We start from the raw sequence: 24,390 nt of genomic DNA on the forward strand, positions 1-24,390 counted from the left end.
GATCCCAATGCCTGATGGGGCTAAAACATTGTCGCGGGTGGTTCTGGGTACATATCATCAGGCCCCCGTTCCCTCCCTCCCTCCGTGAAAGTAAGGCCTTTTTTCCTGAGTTACCTGTGCAGACGCCATACCACGGCAAGCATGGAGCCCGCTCAGCTCACTGTCACCGTATGTCTCCTAGGTGCTGGCAGACGCGGTACTGCATTGCTACACAGCAGCAGCAACCCCTTGCCTTGTGGCAGCAGACGGTGCAATAGGACTGGTAGCCGTCATTGTCATGTCCGAGGTGCTCCTGGTCGCCTGTGTGAGGTCGATCAGGAGTGCCTGGGCAGACATTGCCGCAGAGACTAAAGTTGGAGTGACTTGATCAAGTTATTCTCTTTAGTCCTGCAGTCAGTCCCATTGAACCATCTTATGGTGAGCAGGCAGGCGATACGGATTGCTAGCAGTCCTATTGCATCATCTTCTGCCGAGCAGCCATGAGATGTGGATGGCATGCAGTCCTTCTGCACCATCTGCTGCCAGCCAAAGATGTAAAAGATAGATGGAGTGGATCAAAACAAGAAATAGACCAGATTTGTTTTGTACTCATTTGCAAACCCGCCCCCCCGTCTAGGGAACTCATTCCTCTAGGTCACACTGCAGTCACTCACAGAGAAGGTGCAGCGAGGTAAATCTAGCCATGTATCAATCAGAGGCCAGACTAACCTCCTTGTTCCAATAAGAACAATAACTTAGGTGCACCATTTCTTATTGGAACCCTCCGTGAAGTCCTGCCTGAAATACTCATTGATGTAAAGCCACCCCCTTTGTTGATTTTAGCTCCCTGAAGCCAACCCTGTAAGCCATGTCATCAGTCGCCTCTCCCTGCGTCAGAGCAACGGCAAACAATCGTGCATCTGAGTTGAGAGTGCTGTCCAGAGCAGTCACAATGGAGCACTCTGATGGGGCTAAAACATTGTCGCGGGTGGTTCTGGGTACATATCGTCAGGCCCCCGTTCTCTCCCTCCCTCCGTGAAAGCAAGGGCGGACAATCGTTTCGCACCTTTTTTCCTGAGTTACCTGTGCAGACGCCATACCATGGCAAGCATGGAGCCCGCTCAGGTAACCGTCACCGTATGTCTCCTGGGTGCTGGCAGACATGGTACTGCATTGCTACACAGCAGCATCAACCCATTGCCTTGTGGCAGCAGACGGTACAGTACGACTGGTAGCCGTCATCATCATGTCCGAGGTGCTCCCGGCCACATCGGCCAGGAGCACCTGAGCAGACGGGCGCAGGGACTAAAGTTGGAGAGACTTGATCAGGTCATTCTCTTTAGTCCTGAAGTCAGTCCTACTGAACCATCTTATGGTGAGCAGGCAGGCGATACGGATTGCTAGCAGTCCTACCGTACCATCTTCTGCCAGGCAGGCAAGAGATGAGGATGGCTAGCAGTCCTACTGCACCGTCCTCTGCGGAGCAGCCATGAGATGTGGATGGCTTGCAGTCCTTCTGCACCATCTGCTACCAGCCAAAGATGTAAAAGATAGATGGAGTGGATCAAAACAAGAAATAGACCAGATTTGTTTTGTACTCATTTGCTTCCCCCCCTCTGCAGTCACTCACAGAGAAGGTGCAGCGAGGTAAATCTAGCCATGTATCAATCAGAGGCCAGACCAACCTGCTTGTTCCAATAAGAACAATTACTTAGGTGCACCATTTCTTATTGGAACCCTCCGTGAAGTCCTGCCTGAAATACTCATTGATGTAAAGCCACCCCCTTTGTTGATTTTAATTCCCTGTAAGCCAACCCTGTAAGCCATGTCATCAGTCGCCCCTCCCTCCATCAGAGCAATGGCAGACAATCGTTCCGCACCTTTTTTCTGTGCGGACGCCATACGAAGGCAAGCATGGAGGCCGCTCAGCTCACTTTGGCAATTAGGAGCACATTAAACACCACACACATTATCCAGCAGTATATGCAGCACCAGAACCTGGCAGAGTGATACCGGGCGAGTAGGTGACGTCAGCACGGTCGCGTGAGTGATCAGGACATGGACACAGATTTCTCTGAAAGCATGGGCCCTGGCAATGCATGCATCATGGTGCTAATGGGGCAGGTTCATGCTGTGGAACGCCAATTCTGGGCTCGGGAAACAAGCACAGACTGGTGGGACCGCATAGTGTTGCACGTCTGGGGCGATTCCCAGTGGCTGCGAAACTTTCGCATGCGTAAGGGCACTTTCATGGAACTTTGTGACTTGCTTTCCCCTGCCCTGAAGTGCATGAATACCAAGATGAGAGCAGCCCTCACAGTTGAGAAGCGAGTGGCGATAGCCCTGTGGAAGCTTGCAACGCCAGACAGCTACCCGTCAGTTGGGAATCAATTTGGAGTTTCCACAGTATGCATCTGATGAAGTGAGCTGTAGCTCACAAAAGCTTATGCTCAAATAAATTGGTTAGTCTCTAAGGTGCCACAAGTACTCCTTTTCTTTTTGCGAATACAGACTAACATGGCTGTTACTCTGAAACCTGAAATTTGGAGTGGGCAAATCTACCGTGGGGCTGCTGTGATGCAAGTAGCCCACGCAATCTGATGAGGTTCAATAAGGATAAGTGCAGGGTCTTGCACTTAGGACGGAAGAACCCAATGCACAGCTACAGACTAGGGACCGAATGGCTAGGCAGCAGTTCTGCGGAAAAGGACCTAGGGGTGACAGTGGACGAGAAGCTGGATATGAGTCAGCAGTGTGCCCTTGTTGCCAAGAAGGCCAATGGCATTTTGGGATGTATAAGTAGGGGCATAGCGAGCAGATCGAGGGACGTGATCGTTCCCCTCTATTCGACATTGGTGAGGCCTCATCTGGAGTACTGTGTCCAGTTTTGGGCCCCACACTTCAAGAAGGATGTGGATAAATTGGAGAGAGTCCAGCGAAGGGCAACAAAAATGATTAGGGGTCTGGAACACATGAGTTATGAGGAGAGGCTGAGGGAGCTGGGATTGTTTAGCCTGCAGAAGAGAAGAATGAGGGGGGATTTGATAGCTGCTTTCAACTACCTGAAAGGGGGTTCCAAAGAGGATGGCTCTAGACTGTTCTCAATGGTAGCAGATGACAGAACGAGGAGTAATGGTCTCAAGTTGCAGTGGGGGAGGTTTAGATTGGATATTAGGAAAAACTTTTTCACTAAGAGGGTGGTGAAACACTGGAATGCGTTACCTAGGGAGGTGGTAGAATCTCCTTCCTTAGAGGTTTTTAAGGTCAGGCTTGACAAAGCCCTGGCTGGGATGATTTAACTGGGAATTGGTCCTGCTTCGAGCAGGGGGTTGGACTAGATGACCTTCTGGGGTCCCTTCCAACCCTTATATTCTATGATTCTATGATTCAATCAAAGATCTGCTGATATCAAGGGTAGTGACCCTGGGAAATGTGCAGGTCATAGTGGATGGCTTTGCTGCAATGGGATTCCCTAACTGTGGTGGGACCATAGACGGAACCCATATCCCTATCTTGGCACCGGAGCACCAAGCCTGCGAGTACATAAACCGCAAGGGGTATTTTTCAATAGTGCCGCAAGCTCTGGTGGATCACAAGGGATGTTTCACCAACATCAATGTGGGATGGCCGGGAAAGGTACATGACGCTCACATCTTCAGGAACTCTGGTCTGTTTCAACAGCTGCAGGAAGGGACTTTATTCCCAGACCAGAAAATAATTGTTGGGGATGTTGAAATGCCTATAGTTATCCTTGGGGACCCAGCCTACCCCTTAATGCCATGGCTCATGAAGCCGTACACAGGCAGCCTGGACAACAGTCAGGAGCTGTTCAACTACAGGCTGAGCAAGTGCAGAATGGTGGTAGAATGTGGATTTGGACGTTTAAAGGCGCGCTGGCGCAGTTTACTGACTCGCTTAGACCTCAGCGAAACCAATATTCCCACTGTTATTACTGCTTGCTGTGTGCTCCACAATATCTGTGAGAGTAAGGGGGAGACGTTTATGGCGGGGTGGGAGGTTGAGGCAAATTGCCTGGCTGCTGGTTACGCGCAGCCAGACACCAGGGCGGTTAGAAGAGCACAGGAGGGTGCGGTGCGCAAGAGAGAAGCTTTGAAAACCAGTTTCATGACTGGCCAGGCTACAGTGTGAAAGTTCTGTTTGTTTCTCCTTGATGAAACCTCCTGCCCCTTGGTTCACTCTACTTCCCTATAAGCCAACCACCCTCCCCTCCTCCCTTCGATCACCGCTTGCAGAGGCAATAAAGTCATTGTTGCTTCACATTCATGCATTCTTTATTCATTCATCACACAAACAGGGGGATGACTACCAAGGTAGCCCAGTAGGGGTGGAGGAGGAGGGAAGGAAAATGCCACACAGCACTTTAAAAGTTTACAACTTTAAAATTTATTGAATGCCAGCCTTCTTTTTTTTCGGCAATCCCCTGTGGTGGAGTGGCTGGTTGGCCGGTGGCCCCCCCACCGCGTTCTTGGGCGTCTGGGTATGGAGGCTATGGAACTTGGGGAGGAGGGCGGTTGGTTACACAGGGGCTGTAGTGGCAGTCTGTGCTCCAGCTGCCTTTGCTGCAGCACAACCATACACTGGAGCATACTGGTTTGATCCTCCAGCAGCCTCAGCATTGAATCCTGCCTCCTCTCATCACGCTGCCGCCACATTTGAGCTTCAGCCCTCTCTTCAGCCCACCACTTACTCTCTTCAGCCCGTCACCTCTCCTCCCGGTCATTTTGTGCTTTCCTGCACTCTGACATTATTTGCCTCCATGCATTTGTCTGTGCTCTGTCAGTGTCGGAGGACAGCATGAGCTCAGAGAACATTTCATCAGGAGTGTGTTTTATTTTTTCTTTCTAATCTTCACTAGCCTCTGGGAAGGAGAATATCCTGTGATCATTGAAACACATGCAGCTGGTGGAGAAAAAAAAAAGGGACAGCGGTATTTAAAAAGACATTTTATAAAACAGTTGCTACACTCTTTCAGGGTAAACCTTGCTGTTAACATTACATACATAGCACATGTGCTTTCGTTACAAGGTCGCATTTTGCCTCCCCCCATCGTGTGGCTACCCGCTCAACCATCCCCTCTCCCCGTGGCTAACAGCGCGGAACATTTCTGTTCAGCCACAGGCAAACAGCCCAGCAGGAACAGGCTCCTCTGAGTGTCCCCTGAAGAAAAGCACCCTATTTCAACCAGGTGACCATGAATGATATCTCACTCTCCTGAGGATAACAGAGAGATAAAGAACGGATGTTGTTTGAAAGCCAGCAAACATACACTGCAATGCATTGTTGTACAATGATTCCCGAGTACGTGTTACTGGCCTGGAGTGGTAAAGTGTCCTACCATGAAGGACGCAATAAGGCTGCCCTCCCCAGAAACCTTTTGCAAAGGCTTTGGGAGTACATCCAGGAGAGCCGCGAATGCCAGAGCAAATTAATCCTTTCACATGGTTGCTTTTAAACCATGTATAGTATTTTAAAAGATACACTCACCGGAGGTCCCTTCTCCACCTGCCGGGTCCAGGAGGCAGCCTGGGGTGGGTTCGGGGGTTACTGGCTCCAGGTCCAGGGTGAGAAACAGTTCCTGGCTGTCGGGAAAACCGGTTTCTCCGCTTGCTTGCTGTGAGCTATCTTCTTCGTCCCCAAAACCTGCTTCCGTGTTGCCTCCATCTCCATTGAAGGAGTCAAACTACACGGCTGGGGTTAGTGGTGGCTGAACCCCCTAAAATGGCATGCAGCTCATCATAGAAGCGGCATGTTTGGGGCTCTGACCTGGAGCGGCCGTTCGCCTCTCTGGTTTTCTGGTAGGCTTGCCTCAGCTCCTTAAGTTTCACATGGCACTGCTTCGGGTCCCTGTTATGGCCTCTGTCCTTTATGCCCAGGGAGATTTTGACAAAGGTTTTGGCATTTCGAAAACTGGAACGGAGTTCTGATAGCACGGATTCCTCTCCCCATACAGCAATCAGATCCCGTACCTCCCGTTTAGTCCATGCTGGAGTTCTTTTGCGATTCTGGGACTCCATCATGGTCACCTCTGCTGATGAGCTCTGCATGGTCACCTGCAGCTTGCCAAACAGGAAATGAGATTCAAAAGTTCGCAGTTCTTTTCCTGTCTACCTGGCCAGTGCATCTGAGTTGAGAGTGCTGTCCAGAGCGGTCACATTGGAGCACTCTGGGATAGCTCCCGGAGGCCAATACCGTCAAATTGTGTCCACAATACCCCAAATTCGACCCGGCAAGGCCGATTTACACGCTAATCCACTTGTCAGGGGTGGAGTAAAGAAATCGATTTTAAGAGCCCTTTAATTTGAAATAAAGGCCTTCACTGTGTGGACGGGTGCAGGTTTACATTGATTTAACGCTGCTAAATTCGACCTAAAGTCCTAGTGTAGACCAGGGCTGAGTCTCTAAGGTGCCACAAGTACTCCTGTTCTTTTCTCATAAAGAAACAGACAATGAAAAGTACAAAAAGGTAAATGACTTACATCTTGTATGTTTCCAAATACAGTTTATATTTCTTAAGGTACAGTGACACTTTAATACTCTTAGACCTTGCCTATATAAGAGCAAAGTACAGCTCTAAGACCCATTTGGGCCTCCTAGTATACATGTAAAATACCTTGAGTCCACAGACAAAAGTACTCGAACAGTATACATACATGTGGATAAGCCACAAATTAAAGACATCTCAGCCTGCAACATTTTAGTGATGGTGTGATCGGAAGTTGTCATAAACACAGAGCTAAGGGTAGCCTAGAATTCCTCCTTACCCGTAAGGGGTTAAGAAACTCAAATAGCCTGGTTGGCACCTGGCCAACAGGACCAATGGGGAAAGAAGATACTTTCAGATCTTGGGGGCGGGGGGAGAAGGTTTTGTTTGTGCTCTTTGTTTCGTGTGGGGGTTCTCTCTTGGGACTGAGAGGGGCAAGACTGAAATCCATCTTCTCCAACTCATCCCAATCCAAGTTTCCAATATTGCAACCAGTATAGGTAAGCCAGGCAGAGCGGATTAGTCTATCTTTTGTTTTATGTGAATTTTCCCTGTGTTAAGAGAGAGGTTTATTCCTGGTTTTTGTAACTTTAAGGTTTTGCCCAGAGGGGGATCCTCTGTGTTTTGAATCTGAATACCCTGTAAAGTATTTTCCATCCTGATTTTACAGGGATGATTTTTACTTTTCTTTTTCTTTTTCTTTTTTTAAATAAAATCCTTCTTTTAAGAACCTGACTGGTTTTTCCATTGTTCCAAGAGCCAGGGGTTTGGGTCTTTGATGATTTTTTAACCAGTTGGTTAGGATATTATTCTCAAGCCTCCCCAGGAAAAGGTGTGTAAGGGCTTGGGGGGATTGCTGAGGGAAGAGGAACTCCAAGTGGTCCTTTTCCCTGGTTCTTTGCTAAATCACTTGGTGGTGGCAGCGTTACTTAAACCCAAGGTACAAGGGAGAATGTGCGCCTGGGGAGTTTTTAAACCTAAGCTGGTAGAAATAAGCGTAGGGGGTCTTTCATGCGGGTCCCCACGTCTGTACCCTAGAGTTCACAGTGAGGAGGGAACCCTGACAGAAGTCATTACCCTAATAGCAGAAAGGCCCTTATATAAAAAGTGACACCCGACCCCACATTGAGATTTTAGAATGCAAAGACTTTACTCTGACTGAGTTAAAGTCTAATGTTTCATCTACATTATATGCGAAAATAATGCTGGTGAAAATTGAGTAGATTAAGGGGGGACAATGATTGTGCATTGTTAGTTCATCATTGTTAGTGTGATACATGAAGGGACGGGGGAGTAGCTCCCTTTGATGGACACCCAGCCAGCCAGCTAGCTGTAAAATCCCTCTTGGTCCGTTCTCTGCTTGCTTTACCTGTAAAGTGTTAACACAGGTAAAAGAAAAGGAGTTGGCACCTGACCAAAAGAGCCAATGGGAAGGTAGAACTTTTTAAAATGGGGAGAGAAACTTTTCCTTTGTCTGTTGTTGTTCTCTGGGCTGCAAGGATGGAGCAGCGATGCTGTGTAAGGCTTCAACCAGGTATGAAAATTCATCGTTCATACCTAGAAGAAATTATTTGGATAGGGAATGTTTAGACAGACACAATCAGGTTTATTTTGGCTTGCGGATCTCCTCTGTGCTAACCCTAGATGCTTTTGTTTGCTTGTAACCTTTAAGCTGAGCACCCAAGAAGCTATTTTGGGTGCTTGATTTTGGAATTGCTCTTTTAAAAATCTAGCAAAAGCCTAAGTTCCAAATGTAATTTTTTTTCCTTTTTGTTTTTAATAAAATTTACCTTTTTTAAGAACAGGATTGGATTTTTGGTGTCCTAAGAGGTTTGTGCATGTTATTTGATTAGCTGGTAGCTACAGCTAATTTCCTTTGTTTTCTTTCTCAGCTCTTCCCTGGGGGGTGGGGGCTGCGCACGCGCCCGGAAAGGGCTTGAGGGTACCCCACAGGGAAGAATTCCCAAGAGCTCCTTCCTGCGTTCAAAGGTTGGGTTTTTTGCATTTGGGTGGTGGCAGCGTTTACCAAGCCAAGGTCAGAGAAAAGCTGTAACCTTGGGAGTGTAATACAAGCCTGGAGTGGCAAGTATTAATTTTTAAAATCCTTATGGGCCCCCACTTCTGCACTCGGAGTGACAGAGTGGGGATTCAGCCTTGACAGTTTTAAGTAAATTCTATGTTAGCTTTTATAGTATTTCTGTAGCTTTTAGCTCTAGCTTCTTCTAAGTCCTAGAGGCCAAATTTAGGCTGCTAGGTAAGAGCTTCAGAGTAGCAGCTGTGTTAGTTTGTATCCTCAAAAAGAAAAGGAGGACTTTTGCATCCGATGAAGTGAGCTGTAGCTCACAAAAGCTTATGCTCAAATAAATCTGTTAGTCTCTAAGATGCCACAAGTCCTCCTTTTCTTTTTAGGTAAGAGCTTGAAGTCCAGGACCTCCACGGTAGCATTCTCTGAAATGCTTCCAGTTCCAAGCGCAGGGCCAGTTAGACAGGCAGAACAGCAGGGTCTCAATGCATGGATGAGATGATGGTGTAGGGAGGAGGGGTTTAGATTTATTAGGAACTGGGAAAACTTTTGGGAAAGGGGGAGCCTATACAGGAAGAATGGGCTCCACCCAAACCAAAATGGAACCAGATTGCTGGCACTTAAAGTAAAAAGGTCATAGAGCATTTTTTAAACTAAGGGCTAGGGGAAAGCCAACAGTGCAGAGGAGCACATGGGTCGGACAGAGACATCCCTTTGGGGAGGATCTACTAATGGACATTCTCTGTGTCCTGGTAAGAAGGCGAGTATGGAAGATAATAAAATACAGGTAGGATCTGATGAGAAAAAGTCAAATGAAAAAAGTCTCATTCAATTACATCATCTAATGGGAGACAGCTAAAAAGTGACAAGTTTTTAAAGTGCTCATATACCAATGCTAGAAGTCTAAATAATAAGATGGGTGAACTAGAGTGCCTCGTATTAAATGAGGATATTGATATAATAGTCATTGGTGGAATGAGGATAATGAATGGGACACAGTAATACCAGGTGTAACATTCTATACCTTGGGGGAGCATGCTGTAACCCCTGTATTCCTCATTTTCATATAATTGTGATCTTACGTATAAAGCATGCCTTGTAAGGTATCAGGAGAAAGGTTACGATCTGCTGAAAGTCATTTATCTGTCCATATATGTATATCATTAATGCATATGAAGTTATGAGAATTGTGTAGTATGGTTGTCACTAAAACATGCTGTAAGATGGGGAATCAGCCAGATATTAGCTCCCCAGAGGCAACAGCAAGGAAAGTAACCAACACCCAGGCAGGGTGTCAATCAACCCATCAACAGCCATTGTCCAGCAAGGGAGCTACAACGCGATGACTCACCCGCATGAGGCCACACCAGGAGAATTGCTCAACCTTGCTTGGAGAGACTCAGTCATGCTCACCTGACTCTGAAGGGGGGTAAGCAAAGCCAAGACGGAAGAAAAGACAGGAGAGACATTTGCCATGCTGGCTCTCTCTCTTCACCTACATCTACAGACACCACCAAGCACGGTAACAGGTTTCAGGGTGGTAGCCGTGTTAGTCTGTAACAGCAAAAACAACGAGGAGTACTTGTGGCACTTTAGAGATTAACTCATTTATTTGGGCATGTCAAGGTTCCTCCCCCACTCTGAACTCTAGGGTACAGATGTGGGGACCTGCATGAAAACCTCCTAAGCTTACTTTTACCAGCTTAGGTTAAAACTTCCCCAAGGTACAAATTAATTCTACCCTTTGCCCTTGGAATTTCCACTGCCACCACCAAACTTTAACTGGGTTTACTGGGAAACGTAGTTTGGACACGTCTTTCCCCCCAAAATCCTCCCAACCCTTGTACCCCACTTCCTGGGGAAGGTTTGGTAAAAATCCTCACCAATTTGCATATGTGACCACAGACCCAAGTCCTTGGATCTTAGAACAATGAAAAAGCATTCAGTTTTCTTACAAGAAGACTTTTAATAGAAGTAAAGGAATCACCTCTGTAAGATCAGGATGGTAGATACCTTACAGGGTAATTAGATTCAAAACATAGAGAATCCCTCTAGGCAAAAACTTAAGTTACAACAAAGACACACAGACAGGGATAGTCATTCTATTCAGCACAGTTCTTTTCTCAGCCATTTAAAGAAATCATAATCTAACACATACCTAGCTAGATTACTTACTAAAAGTTCTAAGACTCCATTTCTGTTCTGTCCCTGGCAAAAGCAGCATACAGACAGACACAGACCCTTTGTTTCTCTCCCTCCTCCCAGCTTTTGAGAGTATCTTGTCTCCTCATTGGTCATTTTGGTCAGGTGCCAGCGAGGTTACCTTTAGCTTCTTAACCCTTTACAGGTGAGAGGAGTTTTCCTCTGGCCAGGAGGGATTTTAAAGGGGTTTACCCTTCCCTTTATATTTATGACAGGGCATAATCTTTTGTGGGCTAAAACCCACTTCATCAGATGCATAGAGTGGAAAATACAGTAGGAAGAGAATTATATATACACACACAGAGCACATGAAAAGATGGGGGCTGGTAAGGGCTACTAGGATGATCTGAGGAATGGAAAACCTGTCTTATGAAAGGAGACTTAAGGAGCTTGGCTTGTTTAGCCTAACTAAAAGAAGGTTGAGGGGAGATAGGATTGCTCTCTATAAATATATCAGAGGGATAGGAATTATTTAAGTTCAGTACCAATGTGGACACAAGAACAAATGGATATAAACTGGTCATTGGGAAGTTTAAACTTGAAATTAGATGAAGATTTCTAACCATCAGAGGAGTGAAGTTTTGGAATAGCCTTCCAAGGGAAGCAGTGGGGGCAAAAGACCTATCTGGCTTTAAGATTAAACTCGATAAGTTTATGGAGGAGATGGTATGATGGGATAACATGATTTTGGCAATTAATTGATCTTTAAATATTCATGGGTCCAATGGCCTGTGATGGGATGTTAGATGGGGTGGGATCTGAGTTACTACAGAGAATTCTTTCCTGGGTATCTGGCTGGTGAATCTTGTCCATATGCTCAGGGTTTAGCTGATCGCCATATTTGGGATCAGGAAGGAATTTTCCTCCAGGGCAGATTGGAAGAGGCCCTGGAGGTTTTTCGCCTTCCTCTGTAGCATGGGGCATGGGTCACTTGCTGCAGGATTCCCTGCTCCTTGAAGTCTTTAAATCATGATTTGAGGACTTCAATAGCTCAGACATAGGTGAGAGGTTTTTTGCAGGAGTGGGTGGGTGAGATTCTGTGGCCTGAGTTGTGCAGGTCGGACTAGATGATCATAATGGTCCCTTCTGACCTTGATATCTATGAATCTTTTCATGTACTCTGTGTATATATATCTTCCTACTGTATTTTCCACTCCATGCATCTGATGAAGTGCGTTTTAGCCCACGAAAGCTTATGCCCAAATAAATTTGTTAGTCTCTAAGGTGCCACAAGTACTCCTCTTTGTTTTCACCACCACCACCAAGTGACTGAAGCACTGTTCAAAGGGGAGAGCCTGGCTGAAGAGCAGCCAGCCTGTGGTGAGAAGCATCTAAGTTTCTAAGGACATTGAAAGTGTTAAGATCAGTTTAGAATGCGTTTTGCTTTTATTTCATTTGACCAAATCTGACTTGTTCTGTTTTGACTTATAATCACTAAAATCTATCTTTATAGTTAATAAATCTGTTTGTTTATTCTACCTGAAGCAGTGCGTTTGGTTTGAAGTGTGTCAGAGACTCCCCTTGAGATAACAAGCCAGGTACATATCAATTTCTTTGTTAAATTGATGAACTTATATAAGCTTGCAGCGTCCAGCAGGTATAATTGGACACTACAAGATGGAGGTTCTTAGGGCCGTGTCTGGGACCGGAGATATTGGCTCGTATCATTCGGTTGCAAATAGCTAGGAGCAGCTTACATGCCAGAAGCTGTGCGTGAGCAGCCCAGCAGTAGGGGGTTCTCACAGCAGTGCATGGTAAGGCTGGGTCCCAGAGTCAAGCATTGGAGTGACCTAGCAGATCACTGGTCCAGATAACACCAGAGGGAAACGTCACACTAGGGTACAAAATATGCTGGAAGGTCAGAACACGTCGTGCTGGTGGGGGAGTGGCACTATATGTGAAAGAAAGTGTAGACTCAAATGAAGTAAAAATCTTACATGAACCAAACTTACATGAACCAAACTGTACCATAGCATCTCTATGGATACTAATTCCATGCTCTAATAATAAGAATATAGCAGTAGGGATATATTACCGACCACCTGACCGGAATGGTGATAGTGACTGTGAAATGCTCAGGGAGATTAGAGAGGCTCTTACAATAAAAATAAAAATAAAAAATAATAATGGGGGATTTCAACTATCCCCATATTGACTGGGTACATATCACCTCAGGACAGGATGCAGACAGGGACGGCCCACAACATTTTTGGCACCTGAGACGGGAAGCTCAAATGACAGCCCATGTCCCCTCGCTTGGGACAAAACTTTGAAAGGTCTCAATTCTGCCTTCTTCCTGTTCTACTCCTCTCATGGTATTGCTCTGCTACCTACCCCAATAAAGGGGAACTAACAACTTAAAATGCCTTGTTCAAAAATTTTAAACACTTAACTTTCAAATGCCTGAACAGCAAATGTAACTTTTCTTGTCTGCATAGTAAACCCTGGCATTTTTATCTGTTTGAATTAATCAAAGTGGTACTTCCCGTGCCTTCTTGGTTGCAAAGATTTGAACTGCTTCCTGAAGGTCCAAAGTCTGGGCCAGCTCATGCTCTATTGAGATGGTTGCAAGGCCGACCAGCCTCTCCTGTGGCATTGTGGAGCGTAGATGTGTTTTATTAACTTCAGCTTGGAGAAGCTGCATTCTCCACTGGCAACTGTTACAGGAAGTGTTAGAAGTATGCACAGAGCAACAAAAGCATTTGGAAACAGGGTGGTCATCTTATCTGTGCACATATATTCCAGAACAGCCTCTGGAGTTGATCCTGCTGAACTGTACCTTGAAAGGGCTTTCAGTTCATCACCTAAATCACTCGCATGTCACCATGTGTCAACACTGTCTCTAGTGACCTGCATTGCTGGTGTAGGTCTTTTTCAGGTATAGTGAGGAGTTTTGGAATATCATATAACATCCCAAATATACTGCTGTGTTCCTTGGGCTGCATGAAACATTCTTCAACTGACTGTATTGCACAATCTAGCACCTGGGTGAAGAATTCAACTTTGAATTGTTGTTTGGGGTCTCTTATGGGATTATCCCGTGCCTCGTAATCAAAATGTCATCTTCTTCGGTCACTCTTGTATTCTTGAATGGGTGGCAAAATAGCTTGCACAGAATAGCATGCACAGAAGTTCCTCTGCCAACTTCTGTGCATGCTTCAGAATGTTTTGAAATCCCTCATCTGACCGGTAAGACTGTACGTATGACTTTGCTTTGTCCAATTGTTCCACTGCTCCAGATATATCAAGATCTAACACCTTGGAATCTCTTGCTTTCAACATTTATTTCAAACAGCATGTCATGCCACAACACTAAGCCACACAGCAATTTGAAGTTATGTATGTTTCTGGTGATCCCATTTCCCTCTGCTACTGTTCTCCTAAGAACAGTTCCTGTCATAGCATTATCCTCCATAATGGCAACTATGGCATCATCTATCTTCCCAATTTGGTGTTTGATAGGCTTTATCGCCTCCACTTGACTTTTCCATTGTGTGGCACTCAGGGGTTTCAGTGTCAGAGAGGATGTTCCCAGATGTTGCTTTAAAATTTGCCATCGATGAGTTCATGCAGAGAAAAATACATAGATGCTTTGAATTACATTAAAAAGATTCAGCAGTCTCACTAGAAGCTGATGCTGCATCACTGACCACCAAGTTCAATGAATGAGAACTGCATGGGACAAAAAAAAGCTTGAGGGTTTAACTCTCTGATCCGTGTCTGCACACCTCTGTTCTTTCCTCTCATGTTGGCATCATCATCATAGCCCTGACGTCTCATGTCAGCTATAGCAATTCCCGTATCTTTCAGCTTTTTAAGCAGCACATTTGTCATACCAGCTCCTGTAGTATCATCAATGTCAATAAATTCTAGAAAATGCTCTGACAGTCACCATTGCTGGGACATTTTCACTAGGTTCTGCTGTTATTACAAAATGCACCATTAAAGCCATTTGTTCCGTATGGCTGATGTCAGGTGTGCAGTCCAGAACAACAGAGTAATATCTTGCTGACTTCAGATCTGTCACAATCCTCTGTTTGACTTTTGTTGCCCGTAACTGTATGATTTCATTTTGAATTGTTTTCCCAAGGTAGTGGTGTGTGTACATTTCTTGGGTGGCGACTCTTCTTAGATGCTCCTGGAGTACAGCACCAAACAGCCATCAACTCCACAATTTTAAGGAAGTTTCCATTGTTTGGCACATACAGCTGATCTTAAGTGCCACGCAGTGCTAGGTTTTGGATAGCAAGCATTCTCACAATGGCAATGAGCCTTTTCAGAAAATTTTGCCAGTAAAGAGACTCTGATGCAATCTTCTCTTGATGCTGATCATCCATGGTGGCCTTTAATCTTAGTTCCATCTCAAGCTCTTTCTATGGAATGCTCTCCGGTGATTTGTTGCCTTCTCATGGCATGCCAAATTTCTAGCCAGATTTTTCCAGTCCTTTCTTCCTTTAGAACCCAATGTGGCTGGAACATTAGACTGGCAGAGTTTGCAACAAAAACAGTATGCAGCATTCTGGGTTTTTGATTGAGTACATAAGCCATGGCCTCTCCACTTTGTCACCACTGGGGATTTCATGCCAGTAATGTGTTGGATGGAAACTTCTATTTTCATTGTCTTTGGGGAACATGAAGTTTTTCACTTGCTGTGGCCCATGCAGTACAAGGAAGCCCCTCAGGCTACTGCTCAAGTGCGTCCACAGTCCTGGATCATCTAGACTTAAGGAACTAAACTCAACAGCAGCAGTTTCTTCACCACACTCTTCTCTGATCTACACTTTTCTTCAGGAATGTGCATGGTTACATCCATTTGAGATGGAGATATGGATGCTGCAGTGGCTGCCAGGTCACCTGCACTCTGACTACCTGGAAGATCAGGCATCTCCTCTCTACTCACATCTTAACTGGGGCCAGAAGCCTCACTGTGAACATTTGTGTCTATGTATCTCAGAAGAGCTCCTTCCCGCTTAGATAGAAAAGCTTCCTTTGCTTTCTTTCTTTTTCTAAATGCTGCCCCAGAGGGACGTTTTCTTCTTTCACTCATGACTGCTGTTCTGTGCCAGCTATAGTGGCTCTCAACACTCAATTGAAGGAGACAAATAAGCAGGCTGGTAGCAGGGCCTGAGTGAGGGAAGATATCAGCGTCTTAAGGGCCTAACTCGTTCCTACTACTTCAGTTGACTGCCTGTTCTCAAGTGGGTTCAGGGAAGCAGCAGGAAACAGGAAGCTCCCTGAGAAGCTGGTGTTAAGCTGGACCACCGGACCAGGGGGATGAGGTAGATGAGGCTTTCTTCCGGCAGCTCACAGAAGCTACTGGATCGCATGCCCTGATTCTCATGGGTGACTTTAATTTTCCTGATATCTGCTGGGAGAGCAATACAGCGGTGCATAGACAATCCAGGAAGTTTTTGGAAAGCGTAGGGGACAATTTCCTGGCGCAAGTGCTAGAGGAGCCAACTAGGGGGGGCGCTTTTCTTGACCTGCTGCTCACAAACCGGGTAGAATTAGTGGGGGGAAGCAAAAGTGGATGGGAATCTGGGAGGCAGTGACCATGAGTTGGTTGAGTTCAGGATCCTGACACAGGGAAGAAAGGTAAGCAGCACGATACGGACCCAGGACTTCAGGAAAGCAGACTTCGACTCCCTCAGGGAACGGATGGCCAGGATCCCCTGGGGGACTAACTTGAAGGGGAAAGGAGTCCAGGAGAGCTGGCTGTATTTCAAGGAATCCCTGTTGAGGTTACAGGGACAAACCATCCCGATGAGTCGAAAGAATAGTAAATATGGCAGGCGACCAGCTTGGCTTAATGGTGAAATCTTAGCGGATCTTAAACATAAAAAAGAAGCTTACAAGAAGTGGAAGGTTGGACATATGACCAGGGAAGAGTATAAAAATATTGCTCGGGCATGTAGGAATGTTATCAGGAGGGCCAAATCGCACCTGGAGCTGCAGCTAGCCAGAGATGTCAAGAGTAACAAGAAGGGTTTCTTCAGGTATGTTGGCAACAAGAAGAAAGCCAAGGAATGTGTGGGCCCCTTACTGAATGAGGGAGGCAAACTAGTGACAGAGGATGTGGAAAAAGCTAATGAACTCAATGATTTTTTTGCCTCTGTTTTCACTAACGAGGTCAGCTCCCAGACTGCTACGCTGGGCATCACAAAATGGGGAAGAGATGGACAGCCCTCTGTGGAGATAGAGGTGGTTAGGGACTATTTAGAAAAGCTGGACGTGCACAAGTCCATGGGGCCGGACGAGTTGCATCCGAGAGTGCTGAAGGAACTGGCGGCTGTGATTGCAGAGCCATTGGCCATTATCTTTGAAAAGTCGTGGCGAACCGGGGAAGTCCCGGATGACTGGAAAAAGGCTAATGTAGTGCCAATCTTTAAAAAAGGGAAGAAGGAGGATCCTGGGAACTACAGGCCAGTCAGCCTCACTTCAGTCCCTGGAAAAATCATGGAGCAGGTCCTCAAAGAATCAATCCTGAAGCACTTGCATGAGAGGAAAGTGATCAGGAACAGCCAGCATGGATTCACCAAGGGAAGGTCATGCCTGACTAATCTAATCGCCTTCTATGATGAGATTACTGGTTCTGTGGATGAAGGGAAAGCAGTGGATGTATTGTTTCTTGACTTTAGCAAAGCTTTTGACACGGTCTCCCACAGTATTCTTGTCAGCAAGTTAAGGAAGTATGGGCTGGATGAATGCACTACAAGGTGGGTAGAAAGCTGGCTAGATTGTCGGGCTCAACTGGTAGTTATCAATGGCTCCATGTCTAGTTGGCAGCCGGTATCAAGTGGAGTGCCCCAAGGGTCGGTCCTGGGGCCGGTTTTGTTCAATATCTTCATAAATGATCTGGAGGATGGTGTGGATTGCACTCTCAGCAAATTTGCGGATGATACTAAACTGGGAGGAGTGGTAGATACGCTGGAGGGGAGGGATAGGATACAGAAGGACCTAGACAAATTGGAGGATTGGGCCAAAAGAAATCTGATGAGGTTCAATAAGGATAAGTGCAGGGTCCTGCACTTAGGACGGAAGAACCCAATGCACAGCTACAGACTAGGGACCGAATGGCTAGGCAGCAGTTCTGCGGAAAAGGACCTAGGGGTGACAGTGGACAAGAAGCTGGATATGAGTCAGCAGTGTGCCCTTGTTGCCAAGAAGGCCAATGGCATTTTGGGATGTATAAGTAGGGGCATAGCGAGCAGATCGAGGGACGTGATCGTTCCCCTCTATTCGACATTGGTGAGGCCTCATCTGGAGTACTGTGTCCAGTTTTGGGCCCCACACTTCAAGAAGGATGTGGATAAATTGGAGAGAGTCCAGCGAAGGGCAACAAAAATGATTAGGGGTCTGGAACACATGAGTTATGAGGAGAGGCTGAGGGAGCTGGGATTGTTTAGCCTGCAGAAGAGAAGAATGAGGGGGGATTTGATAGCTGCTTTCAACTACCTGAAAGGGGGTTCCAAAGAGGATGGCTCTAGACTGTTCTCAATGGTATCAGATGACAGAACGAGGAGTAATGGTCTCAAGCTGCAGTGGGGGAGGTTTAGATTGGTTATTAGGAAAAACTTTTTCACTAAGAGGGTGGTGAAACACTGGAATGCGTTACCTAGGGAGGTGGTAGAATCTCCTTCCTTAGAGGTTTTTAAGGTCAGGCTTGACAAAGCCCTGGCTGGGATGATTTAACTGGGAATTGGTCCTGCTTCGAGCAGGGGGTTGGACTAGATGACCTTCTGGGGTCCCTTCCAACCCTTATATTCTATGATTCTATGATTCTATTCTATGATTAATCAGTCCAAGCTCCTGTGGGTGCTAGAAAGTTACATAATAGGCTCCTCCTCCACTCTCCCCCTGCAGCTCCTGTTGCTTTCTGTTATTCCCTCTCACCTTTTCTCCTGCCTGCCTATGTCTCTTGTGCCCTCCTTCCTCCAGCACAGCACTCCACCCTCTCTGTGCATCTAGAGCAGAGAGAATACATATGCACCAGCAGCAGACACAATTTTCTAAACTCTGGGTCCTAGTGGTGCCCCCCCACAGTCTGGCACCTGAGGCAACCGCTTCAGTTTACCTCATGGTAAGGCCAGCCCTGGATGCAGAGATAAAGTTTCTTGATACCTTAAGTTACTGCTTCTTGGAGTAGCTAGTCCTGGAACCCACAAGAGGAAAGGCAATTCTTGATTTAGTCCTAAGTGGAGCAGAGGATCAGGTCAAAGAGGTGAATATAGCTGGACTGCTTGGGAATAGTGACCATAATATAATTAAAGTTAACACCCCTGTGGCGGGGAAAAAAAATCACAATGGCCCAACACTGTAGCATTTAATTTCAAAAAGGGGAACTACACAAGAATGAGGAGGTTAGTTAAACAGAAATTAAAAGGTACAACACCAAAAGTTAAATCCCTGCAAGCTGCATAAAAACTTTTTAATATATAAAACTATATATAGAGGCCACTATAATAGAGGCTCAACTTAAATGTATACCCCAAATTAAAAAGCATAGTAAGAAAACCAAAAAAGAGCCACAGTGGCTGCCAGGGTTCCTTCCCCACTCTGAACTCTAGGGTACAGATGTGGGGACCCACATGAAAGACCCCCTAAGCTTATTCTTACCAGCTTAGGTTAAAAACTTCCAAGGTACATGTTAGGATACAGATATTCAGGCCTGTCTGTAAAGGCCTTTACTCTAAGAATTTAGCTGTATTCTTATCACTTGGCTAGTTAGAGGTATAAAAGAAAGAATAAAAATCACTGTCTGCCAATGTAAGGTCCTTCTCTTACTGTGACAGTCTGAGGCCCTGTTCTTAGGCTAAGGCCTTTGGCTAAGCAACAGAGGCAGCCATAAGCTGGGAAGTGACCAGTCACCTCCTCACATTCCAAACTAGTCACATTGAAATAAGGTGCTATTGGGCTGTTAGGAATACAATCCTGTCCTGATAATGCCTGTCACCTCCAGAGAAAGGGAAGTGCCTAGAAGATGTAAAAGGAAACTTAGTTTGATAGCATCCTGTCTGGCAAGAACTCACTTATCAATAGCTGGGATGTGAAATCCTCACTTCTGTATTGTTTTGTCATTATAGTTCCCACTTTGCTGTGCCACAAGTACTCCTTTTCTTTTTGCGAATACAGACTAACACAGCTGTTCCTCTGAAACCTGTCACTTTGCTATTGTCTGTATAATCTCTGTCTGGTTCTGTGATTGTTCCTATCTGCTGCATAATTAATTTTGCTGGGTGTAAACTAATTAAGGTGGTGGGCTATAATTGGTTACATAATCATGTTACAATATGTTAGGACTGGTTTGCTAAATTTCAGGAAAATGATTGGTTAAGGTATAGCTAAGCAGAACTCAAGTTTTACTATATAGTCTGCAGTCAATCAGGGAGTGGGTGGGTGGGGGATGGAAACAGAGAATGGGGATGGGGAAATTGGAATCATGTTTGGCTAAGGGCAGGAATGGGAACAGGGACACAGGTGTAAGGCTCTGTGGTGTCAGAGCTGGGAAGGGGGATACTAAGGAAGGAAACTGGAACCATGCTTGCTGGAAGTTCACCCCAATAAACATCGAATTGTTTGCACCTTTGGACTTCGAGTATTGTTGCTCTCTGTTCATGCGAGAAGGACCAGGGAAGTAGAAGAGTGAAGGAATAAGCCCCCTAACAGTACAAACTTTGCCTTGTCCTTGAACAGTATGCTGCCACCACCAAGCGTTTTAAACAAAGAATAGGGAAAGAGACCACTTGGAGACATCTTCCCCCAAAATATCCCCCCAAGCCCTACATACCCCCTTTCCTAGGGAGGCTTGAGAATAATATCCTAACCAATTGGTTACAAAATCATCAAAGACCCAAACCCCTGGATCTTGGAACAATGGAAAAACCAGTCAGGTTCTTAAAAGAAGGACGGATTTTATTAAAAAAAGAAAGGTAAAAATCATCCCTGTAAAATCAGGATGGAAAATACTTTACAGGGTATTCAGATTCAAAACACAGAGGATCCCCCTCTGGGCAAAACCTTAAAGTTACAAAAACCAGGAATAAACCTCTCTCTTAACACAGGGAAAATTCACATAAAACAAAAGATAAACTTATCCGCCTTGCCTGTCTTACCTATACTGGTTGCAATATTGGAGACTTGGATTAGGATGGGTTGGAGAAGATGGATTTCTGTCTGGCCTCTCTCACTCCCAAGAGAGAACAACCACATAAACAAAGAACACAAAACAAAAGCCTTCCTTCCCCCAAGATTTGAAAGTATCTTGTCCCCTTATTGGTCCTTTGGGTCAGGTGCCAGCCAGGTTAGCTGAGCTTCTTAACCCTTTACAGGTAACAGGATGTTGCCTCTGGCCAGGAGGGATTTTATAGCACTGTATACAGAAAGGTGGTTACCCTTCCCTTTATATTTATGACAGTGGCTAAACAAAGTAAAAAGAGCAGTGAGAGGCAAAAAGGCATCCTTTAAAAAAGGAAGTTAAATCCTAGTGAGGAAAATAGAAAGGAGCATAAATGCTGGCAAATGAAGAGTAAAAATATAATTAGGAAGGCCAAAAAAGAATTTGAACAGCTAGCCAAAGACTCAAAAAGTAATAGCAAAATTTTTTTAAAATACATTAGAAGCAGGAAGCCTGCTAAAGATTCAGTGGGGCCACTGGATGATCGAGATGCTAAAGGAGCATTCACGGACGATAAGGCCATTGTAGAGAAACTAAATGAATTCTTTGTAATGGTCTTCACTGTTGAGGATGTGAGGGAGATTCCCAAACCTGAGCCATTCTTTTTAGGTGACAAATCTGAGGAACTGTCCCAGATTGAGGTGTCATTAGAGGAGGTTTTGGAACAAATTGATAAACTAAACAGTAATAAGCCACCAGGACCAGATGGTATTCACCCAAGAGTTCTGAAGTGGAGAGACTGATGCAAAGAATTAATTTAGCTTCTCTGCAACGGTCTAGTCTTCTCTGAGTGCTCCTTTAGCACTTTCACTGTCCAGTGGACCCACTGACTGAATAGCAGGCTTCCTCCTTTCTGATGTACTTAAAAAATTGTTTGTGTTTTTTGCTAGTTGCTCTTCAAATTTTATATTGGGCTACCTAATCATATTTTTACGTTTGACTTGCCAGAGTTTATGGTCATTTCTATTTTCCTCAGTACTATTTGACTTCCATTTTTTAAAGGATGACTTTTTGTCTCCAATCACCTCTTTCACTCTGCTGTTCACTCTGAGTTTTTTGTCCTTTAACTATTTTTTTATTATTATTAATAGTATTATCATTATTATTTGGGGTATTATATTTATTTTGAGCCTCTGTTATGATTTTTAACGAGTTTCCATGCAGCTTGCAGGCATTTCACTCCTGTGACTGTTCCTTTTAATTTTCATTTAACTAGCTCTCTTGTTTTTGTGCTATTCCCCTTTTTGAGTTTAACTCTTCTTTGGTGGGGTTTCTTTGATATTTCCTTCCCCCCGCTGCAAAGATGGTAAATTTAATTACACTATGGTCACTATTATCGAGTGGTGCAGCTATTGCCACCTCTTGGACGAGACCCTGTGTTCCATTTAGGACTAAATTCAGAATTGCCTCACCCAGTGTGGGTTCCAGCAATACATGATCCAAGAAGAAGTAATTAATGGTGTCTAGAAATTTTATCTCTGCATGCATCCCATCTTGAGATGACATGTACCCAGTCAATATGGGGATAGTTTAAAGCCCCCATTATTATTGGGTTCTCTGTTTTTGTAGCCTCTCTAATCTCCTGAGCATTTCACTAGCATCATCACTATCCTGATCAGTAGTATATTCTTATTGCTACAAGCATGCCATTTCTATCCACAGAGATTCTGTGGTAAAGTTTGCTTCATTTAAGATTTTTTACTATATTTGACTCCATGCTTTCTTTCACATATAGCACAACTTCCCCACCAGGGCAACCTACTCTGTCATTCCTATGTATTTTGTATTCTGGTATTACCATGTCCCATTGATTATCATCAGTCCATCAAGTTTCTGTGGTGCCTGTTATATCTTTATCTCACGCTGTTGCCATTGTTAACAATTACCACGTTAACTGGGACTCATTATATTCTCATCCTTTAATTCTTTATTGATTGAATCCCATACCATCTTTTCCATTATTTGGGCTGGGATTTTAATCAGAGTAGTTGACTAAATTACCCAGATCATGCTGATTGTCTTTTTGGAATACTGGCATAGCATTAGCATTCTTTCAGTCTTATAGAATTTCCCCAGTATTCCAAGATTGAGTAAAAATTAACTTCAACAGGGCAACAATCACCTCAGAAAGCTCTTTTAGGACTCATGTGTGCATGTTATTCAAACCTGCTAATTTTAAAAATGTTAAGCCCTAGTAGATACTGTTTAACATCTTCCATAGTTACTAATGGACTGAGAAGTACTTCCTCGTGCCCAAGTGATGTGAGTAAAATATCCTGCTTCTTTCTATATACAGTAGAGAAATATTTATTGAATTTTACTATCTTAATTTATCAGTGGGTCTACACCTTATTACAGGGGTTCCCAAACTTGGTTCATGGCTTGTTCAAACAAAACGCTTTGTTTACCTGAGCGTCCGCAGGTACAGCCGCTCACAGCTCCCAGTGTCTGCGGTTTGCCATTCCTGGACAATGGGAGCCGTGGGAAGTGGCACGGGCCAGGCCACTGCTTCCCACAGCTCCCATTGGCTGGGAACGGCGAACCGCGGCCACTGGGAGCTGCAAGCGGCCGTACTTGCGGACGCTCAGGTAAACAAAGTGTCTCACGGCCCGTCAGGGGCTTACCCTGAACAAGCCATAAACCCCTGCCTTATTTGGATTTCTTCTGTTCCTGGTGTGGTTAGAAACATCTAGTTATTATCCTTAGCCCTGCCAGCCATGGATTTTTCCGATACCTTTAGCCTTCATAATCAATATTCTACCCGCCATAATTTCTAGTTTATACTGATTGTGAGCTACTTCCCCTTTTTCCATACTTTATAGAATGTTTCTCCTTTCTAACTGCTGCCTTTGTAACACTGACAGACCCCAGTTGTCAGTGGGCGGGATCAAACCTGGGACCTCTGGAGCTAAATGCATTAGCTAAAAGCCATATGGCTGTTAGCTAAGGTTGTAGAGCAGACTCATTAATCTGTCTCTTTAAGTGGCCTTCTTGCCACTAGATGGGACAGAACGCCACCACACCCAGGAAGTGTGTGGGTTTCATACTTCCGTTAGCTGAGAAAGCCCACCCCGAACTTCAGAGCCTTCCCAGCTGAAATCCCGGACAAGCCCTCTATAAGGGAACTCAGCCAGGGCTCATCCCTTGGCGGCGTGGTGGGGCACCACGCCGCCTCACTACACTCTTTGCTGGGTTGGGGAATACCCAGTCCATGGCCCAGTCCTTCAGGCTGGGTCCCACAAGCAGTTCAACATAAGCCCAGGCTCTGGGTCAGGGCGGGGCAGCAAACAAACAGTCAGGGGCTCAGGCAGGGACTGAGCCAAATAGTTCAGTAGAAGCCCAGGCTCCTAGCTTTAGCAACCAGGGGGAGGGGGAGACTGCCACCCGCGAGGTGGGTGGCAGGGGGGACGCAGGCCCACCCACTCCACTGCGTCCCAGCCCGGGGCCCTAGCAGCGGCCAAAGACCCGCTGCTGTGTCAGTGGGGATCCTGGCCACAATACATTGACATT

General features: G+C 45.4%; 1 protein-coding gene across 3 annotated transcripts in view; it reads right to left on the reverse strand.

Annotated features, from left to right (window-relative positions):
• PIGZ (phosphatidylinositol glycan anchor biosynthesis class Z) overlaps nucleotides 1-24,390 on the reverse strand; it is a 42,640-nt gene that overhangs the window by 11,191 nt on the left and 7,059 nt on the right. The window lies entirely within an intron of this gene.

Source organism: Caretta caretta, chromosome 9, assembly GCF_965140235.1.
Source record: "Caretta caretta isolate rCarCar2 chromosome 9, rCarCar1.hap1, whole genome shotgun sequence".
NCBI lineage: Eukaryota > Metazoa > Chordata > Testudines > Cheloniidae > Caretta > Caretta caretta.